This window comes from Haplochromis burtoni, unplaced genomic scaffold (genome assembly GCF_018398535.1).
Source record: "Haplochromis burtoni strain Fernald_Lab_line unplaced genomic scaffold, NCSU_Asbu1 Contig_29, whole genome shotgun sequence".
Classification (NCBI taxonomy): Eukaryota; Metazoa; Chordata; class Actinopteri; order Cichliformes; family Cichlidae; genus Haplochromis; species Haplochromis burtoni.
In genome coordinates this window covers 2,886,050-2,894,162 of record NW_024582390.1, presented here as the reverse complement: position 1 = coordinate 2,894,162, position 8,113 = coordinate 2,886,050, and positions in this window count along the sequence as shown.

Here is an 8,113-nt window from a genome sequence, read left to right as displayed (position 1 = left end):
TGCATAGTTCACATTTCTGTATAGCTGTATAGTTTTTCATATTTATATCCTGTTCATAGCTTGTACTCACTACAGCCTGTACATACTTACAGTTATAGCATATTCATAACATACTTCATACCGTGTACATTATAACATACCATAATAGACCCATTTCTGTAATATACTCACATATCTATATTATTGCTAATATATATATTGTAATATATCTATATCATGGCTAAAGCACTTCTGGATGGATGCAAACTGCATTTCGTTGCCTTGTACCTGCGACATGTGCAATGACAATAAAGTTGAATTCTATTCTATTCTATTCCCTTTCAACAAGTTAGTGTGCAGTCATGATATCATGTCTCTGAGACTTCCTAGGCACCGCAGTACTGAGCCTAAATCACCAGTGACACAGTAACGCCAAATTAGCTAGTCATAATGTTTAGAGTCTCGAGTATATCTTAGTTGCAAATTTGAATTGAGTAAACGTTATAAACTGGTAGGTGCTGGAAACATTCCTTGGACAGAGTGGTCCATATTGCTATGATAGCATCACACAGTTGCTGCAGATTTGTTGACTGCACATCCATGAATCACCTGTTGCACAACATCCCAAAGGCAGTAATAATACTCTGGTATGCTGTGTTATTTAAATGGTGCTCAGTTGTTACTAAAGGCCAAGAAAATATCCTCCACACCATTACAACACCAGCAGGTTGAATCATTGATAAAAGCAAGGTTAGATCCATGCTTTCCTGATGCTTATGCCAAATTGTGACCCTATCATCCAAATATCACAGGAAAAATCAAGACACATTTGACCAGGCAACATTTCTGTTTCCTGTTTTTAGGTGACGGAAGTGGCACAAAGTAAGGTCTTCTGTTGCTGTCCATCTGTTTTAAGGCTGGGCATGTGCATGCAGAAATGCTCCTTTGCAAACATTGGTTGTAACAAGTGGTTATTTCAGATACTTTGGCTTTCCTACCAGCTTAAAGTAATCTGACCATTCTCCTTTGATCTCTGGCATTAAAAATGCATTTTTGCCCAAAGAACTGCTAAGAATGTGCAAACTGCAAAAAAATCCTAGTAGATCAGCGGAGTCTGAAATACTCAGACCAACCTGTTTTCCAACAACAACCATACCACATTCATATTTCTTCCCTATTCTGATTCTCTGATTAGATATTTGTGCTAAAGAGCACTTAAAGATGTGTACCTAATACAGTGGCTGGTGTGTGTATATGAAAAGCATGTGACCATAGTTAGTTCTGTCAGGAACACTACTGTCAAAATCAGTCTGTTATTACCATCAGCAGTTCAAGATTCAAGAGCAAAGGTCTTTATTCAAAAACGTCATTTTCGTTATGTAAACCCAATGAAAATGATATGATATTGATTAAATCGAGCACAGCATTAAAAGTAGAACCCAGAGGAAGGATGCAAAGCAGCTTGCAGATGCAGCAGCAAACCACGCAGCATGCCCTATATGAGTTCTGCCAGTCTGTGTGGGCCATTAGTATGCAGTATGATGTAGTATTCAAGAAGCAACAAGCCAAATGTATCAGATTTTTAACTTGCTGTCACATTATAGAAAAGGAAATCATCAAAAACAGTTATATTACTTGGGAATGAGCCACAAGTAAATGATCAAAACTCATTTTCTGTCATGTTATCCCCGATCTACCTGCAGTGTGCAACTGTTGGTGTCTTATCATTACTGTTATTTATTATTATTATTATGTGAAGTGAACTTTTTCATGGTGCTGTGCTGGTACGGCTATAAAATGCCTGGATAACCTACGAATGCTTTTTAAAAACAGACACATTAATGGCTGTAATGAGGAGTGATACATGAATTGTTAATGAGAAGCAATGAATCAGAGGTTGAAGAGCTTTTTCTAGGAAACAAGGCAAGTTCTAATTCTCAGACCTGCATAGACTTACACACAGCACATACAAGATATTCATAGATTTGTAATTTTACTTTTTCAAAAAAGCAGATGAAACACTCTACAGGAGTAGATAATTATAATGGACACAACAATCTTTCATCTTATCTTTATCTTTCAGATAAGAATATGCATACTTCTTTATCTTTATGTATATGCTCTTAAGGGGGACAACAGAATTACAGCAGGGAGGATAGGGCATAGTGGTTAACTGTTAAATGGCACCAGAGGGTTCAGAAATACCTCTCCTTTGGTTTTTAAACACTTTGCAAACTGAATAAGACCCTGGAGCTGCTACTTTTTTGGAAAATGGGGCAGAACAAGTCTGAAATCGAGTCATTGCCATCCTTTTGCTTCAAACCTACAGCAAGAAACCTTCTCACACAAAACTCCACCTCACATCAAAAAAGTTTAAAATCTGAAGTAGAATTTTTGTAATTTTTGTAAAGAAATACCAAACATGCTACTGCGTCCATGGACAGAAGAAACAGAAAGCAGAGATCCTTGTGAGGCTTCTTCCATCAGATCAAAATGAATCTTTCCTAAATGTCTTCAACATTTCTATGCTTACTTTCAGGCTGACACTGTGATCTCATATCTCTCCAGCTACCACTCTCATGAAATAATGCAAAAGCTTCTGCTCGGTGCATAAATAAAGATCATCTTTTCTACCTGCCATGCCAACATGTCTATTTTTTGACATTTTAGTGCTGCTCTGCACAGATTAGATGTTCATTTTGGACCTTGAAGTAGTTTATAGTATTGGGCAGGCAAAGCTTCCAAGACTCTATGTTTGTCCCTGATATATTTAGTTTGGTGTTGGGTCACTGGGTGCTGTAGAAAGGTGGTTTCCAACATCGCTAAATACCAGCAACACTCACATAGTCCAAAAAAGTGTGAAATATAACGTAAACTGAATGCTGTGGATCGGCTAGACATATCATTAACTTTCACTGTAAGCACAATATCGCAGTAGCTAATTGCAGTATTTAAATCAAGTAATTTCATGTTGCATCATCTAAACTAGAAGCAGCTTGATAATGTCAATAATGTGTTGCAGGGATTGATAGCCTTTGGTTAACACTCAAAATAAAACACTTATTTACAGCCATCAGCTATAAACAGAGGAACCCTTAAATGTTATATGACACATCCAGTAAGCAGCTAAGAAATAAATGAAAATAAAATAGAGACCATTCTCAGAAATTGCAAAAAGATACATTTATATAGAAAAAGGTCTTTTGAAAAATAACATTTTGGGCTTTTTTCTAGGCGTTTATTTTATCAAACTTTTTTTTTCCAGCTTTCTATGTCCTGAACTTTTTTACAGTCTGGCTTGTCCATATGCCACTTAGTCTGGTCTGATTTATAGAATGTTTTATTCTTGAAAACATGGAGAAAATTGAGTTTTTAGTGGCTGTTGACAGTATTTTTGGATTTATGGAGTGGTAAAAAGATATAGAAAAATCCCCTTTGTGCCACCAAAATGAAGCCTGGCTATATCCAATGCAAATTTTGATATGTAACAGCTCCCTTTCCAACTTTGTAATATAAAAATATACAAATCTCTTCAAATAAGTAATTATCCGAGAAAGTACGGGGATCTCCGTTAAAGATGTTACTGTATCCGTCTTTAGTGTCTCAGCTTAAGGTCCAACCTGCCTTTCAAACAAAACATTTAAACAAAAAAAATGTTTTAAAATTCCAGATTTAGACACATTGTATTGTTAAAAGGTGCACAATGCTCCAAGAGTTTGCAGATTTGTGCCTCCAGTCTTACAGCTGTTATTGTTTTCTGTACATCACAGAAGCAGGCTGAGCTGTTAGAGTTTGTGCCTCATAAGACACTGAAGACAGAGGGATTTCTGTGAAAGCTCCAATCTCTCATTCCCAGCTGTCCAAAGCTGGCCTTTAGGAAAAGCCTCATTGGAGGATATTGATGGGTGGAATAGAAGCAGCTCATGTGTGAATCTCTTAGAGAGAAAAGCATGATTTATGCTTCAGCTTTCTGTCCTCATTCATGTTCTCATCATTTCATGCACAATCGAAGCATAACTGTCTACACCTAATTTTAAATTTGCTTTAAAATTAGTTGCATTCAGCTTACTGAGCAGAAATATTGCTTTCTAAAATACAGTGAATGGATACATTTAAACTGCTTTGTATTTGGTTGTCTCACAGTAACAAAGGACAACTTTAGGCAGCTGCTAAGGAAAAATGCACATCAAACTGCGTGCAGCATCTTTCAGACTCTCCAAATGCTGTCATGTTAGTTTGTCCAAACATGTCCAAGGATTCCTTCTTTCTTACATGTTGACACCGAGGGAGTTCGCACGCTCATTAAAAAACAATGAAAACACTGGGATGTCTGCAAAATAAACAGACACTTTACATAAGGCCGAGGTCTGTGATACACAGAGGCAAGTGTCTTCCCTGCAGCCAGCTTTCAGAGCGCCAGCCATTGAGAACAAAGAATAATGTTTCAAAGGACAATGTGTGTGTGTGTGTGTGTGTGTGTGTGTGTGTGTGTACGTGTGTGCACGGTGCATCCATATGTGTTTGTGTGTGATAATAATTGGATGTATGTTAATAAAGCAGCATGGCTGATGTTTCCTCATGAGCAAATGGCACAAGGAAAGCTTTGACTTGTTCACGCTCCAGTAAAAGCGCAGACACACACACTCGCAGGCGCACGTGCACGCACATGCTCATGGGCACACAGATATGTCAGTGCATGCGCTCGCTGTGATGTCTTGGGACTTTCGGCACTGGGTCTACCAATCAGTCTGTCACTGACTTAACTGAGAAGCACACAAGTGAAAACAAAGAAAAATCTTTACAGGTTAAATTAATTCAGTGGGCTAACATTGAGAAAAATTGTATCTGAGAAGACATTCATTCAATGTCCATTACATGGTCACTTTATTAGGTAAACAAACTAGTACCAGGTGGACTCTCTTTTTAGCCCTCAGAACTGCCTTGCTTTTTGTGCCATAGATTCAACAAAGTGCTGAAAGCATTCCTCTGAGGTTTTGGTCCATGTTCACACAGTTGCTGCAGATTTGTCAGCTGCACATGCATGATGCCAGTCACCTGTTCTACTATATCCCTATGGGGCTCTATTGGATTGAGATCCGGTGGCTGAGGAGGCCATTTGAATACAGTGAACTCACTGTTAAGTTCAAGAAACTAGTTTGACATTAATTGTATTTTGGACATGAGATATTATCTTGCTGGAAGCAGCCAGCATAAGATGGACATGAAGGGATGCACATGTATGTGGCATTTAAATTATTCTCAGTTGGTAGTAAGGGACCCAAAGCATGACAAAAAATATCATCCTCACCATTACACTATTAACTACAAACAACTGATAGAAACCAGGGTGGATTTAAGTGTTTAAACCAAATTCAGGCAGCATTTTTCCAATCTTCTACTGCTTCATTTTGATGAGCCTGTGCAAATTGTAGCTTCAGTTTCTTGTTCTTGCTGCTTCAAGGGTCAACGCATTTAGAGATGCTCTTCTCCATACCTTGGCCCTAATGAGTGGTTATTTGAGTCACCGCTGCCTTCCTTTCAACACCCAGGCACTTTATTGGTTATTCTCCTCTAACAGCTGGCATCAGAAAGACAATTTCACCAAGACAACTGCCACTTACTACATATTTTCTCTTTCTTTTTTGGTCCATTTTTATCAAACTGCCTCTGTCTTGATCATGTTGTGAATGTGTGTGTGAATGGGTGGATGACTGGATGTGTAAAGCGCTTTGGGGTCCTTAGGGACTAGTAAAGCGCTATAAAAATACAGGCCATTTACCATTTACAAAACCTTTTCCTCCAATTAGATAATAAAAATAAATACATTAACAGAAGAAAAACACACTGCAGCACAAAGCTTTTCTATTGTGCCTTCCCCTATGCAGAGGCTTAATATCTGGCTGGAATGCATTACAAATATTTCAACATGTTTGCACAACTTGGGGCATGATCACCACCATCCATGAACTGGAGAAAGCTTTCAATAACCTCTAGTAGGACTCACCAGTTTCCCTTTAATGCAGTTTTAAAATTGTTTTTAAAAAGGAAGATAATGTTGAGGCACAAATTAAAAGACATTTTTGATAAATCCCGACCTTTTATTAAGAAACGCACCAGCAATGTAACAACTCTTTGTTTATGACTGACAGCTGATTACAGCAAACAAAAGAGAGAGGACTAAGAGAAGTACATACTAATTCTTCCCATAATTAGATCTGTGGTATCCAAAGGAGGATTATAAGGCATTACCAATTAAGTGACCTGGTTTCTTTTGAGGATTACTCTTTAGAATGTTTTAAAATATTACCGTGACTGTGCTATTTTGCTTCACACACACTCTGAGACCCTTAACTTTTAAGTCGAAGAACCTGAAAAAAACAAAAACACTACAACACCAGAGGCAAACTTTTTTGGATCTGGGACATTTTTTGCAGAGAAGACACATCATTAAAATCAAATGGCAAGTATGTGTTTCCTACAATGTGGGACTGTGGCAAATGGTGCACATGGTTCCTAAATGCCTCCACTCACTGCTGTCCATCAATTAGGGTATCAGGTTTCTGTCAACCTTTTCCCCATATCTGACAAGACTTTGTTCCTTAACCTTTGAAGCTCGGTGCAACCAACACAGATGAACAGCTGAAAAACAGAAGTAGAAAAATCCAGTGGTAAAGATCTTCACATGCTATTTTGACAAATCCTGCCTGAAGGAAACAACAATCCAGGCGGACAAATGTTGACATGTTTCGATAACAGAGCTGAAAATTGTTCAGGGAAACCATGATATTTTATTCCGGCTGATTCACCTGCAAATGTCCAAATGCTTGTCACGAATGAAAAGTGTGAAATAAGATGACAATGACACATTTAAATTTGCGAAAATGCATAAGCAACATTCATAGCAACAGGACATATATTTAGCCCCTGCTTGTCCTATGACATAGTCATGCCTGACACCCAATCTCGGCACCAATAGCCACCACAGAAACTCAAAAAGACCTAAAAATAACTGTCTCAAGTGACAAAAGACTAACCGCCATGACTCAAAAAAGGGTGACCTACATTGCTGTCAATAAAATATTCAGTGCATTCAATTTTCTTCATATTGCAAATTTGTTCAAATCTCTATAGGTCTGAATCGAGAAAAGAGATTCTGTGGCAATCAGTGTGAAGTAAACAAAGTAATAGACTGCTTGGCTTTTACGTTTACTTTCATAATGAAAGTCTTGTTTAAAAAAAAAAACAGTTCCCCCACCGGGTTACACATTTATCAGTGAATATGGCTAAACATAATTCACTGTCTCCTCACTCAGATAATAGATGTAAAAGTTGGCATTTTTTGACAATGGTATTCATCTTCTGTGACTTCTGTCCCTTTTCCACTTGTCAACCCTTCCACACTCATCAGTCAGAAATCTATTTGCACACCATTTTTCCATCTCATACTGGTCACATTTCTCTCCTGCAAGCTGTTTCGAGGCCAAGCAGCTTAAAATCCCTCTTTCCATTCGTGTAGGCTATATATTCAGCAGCTCTCCAGCACTTGGATGAAGCCTGCTTAGTTAGTCATGCTCTTACTTAGTATGATGTGCTACACTCACATTAAAGAAGCAACAGTCTTGGGCACTCCAAAACTGAGCTGATTCCAAAATGTTCCCAGCATTTCTCCAAAACTTGTTGGCCGAGTGAAGAAGTGACTCTTGGGGAGTAAAATAGCTACAGAGGGCAGTGATGCTCTTATCTAAATGTTAATGATGACATTTCTACAAGAGGTCCAAAAGGCTTTCTTATGTCTCTTCAGCAGGGTTTCTCTGAAAATACTCTGATTTCGACACCGCTTCCTTGATTCAACATGGTTCTTTTAACACGGAATGAGTATTTTTTTGTACAAATTGAGATATTATTATGTATCCCAATTTGCTACACACGAATATACTATATGTCATATTGTTGAGCATGTTTGACTTTTTCCCCATTAACAAAATCCTAGAAGGCATTTTCCTTTGAGACCTAATGATGACCTACAAAACTTAACAATCTCACAATTTAATGGAAAAAAATATTTTCTATTGGCTACAATATGTGTATATATATACACACACACACACACACACACACACACACACACACACAC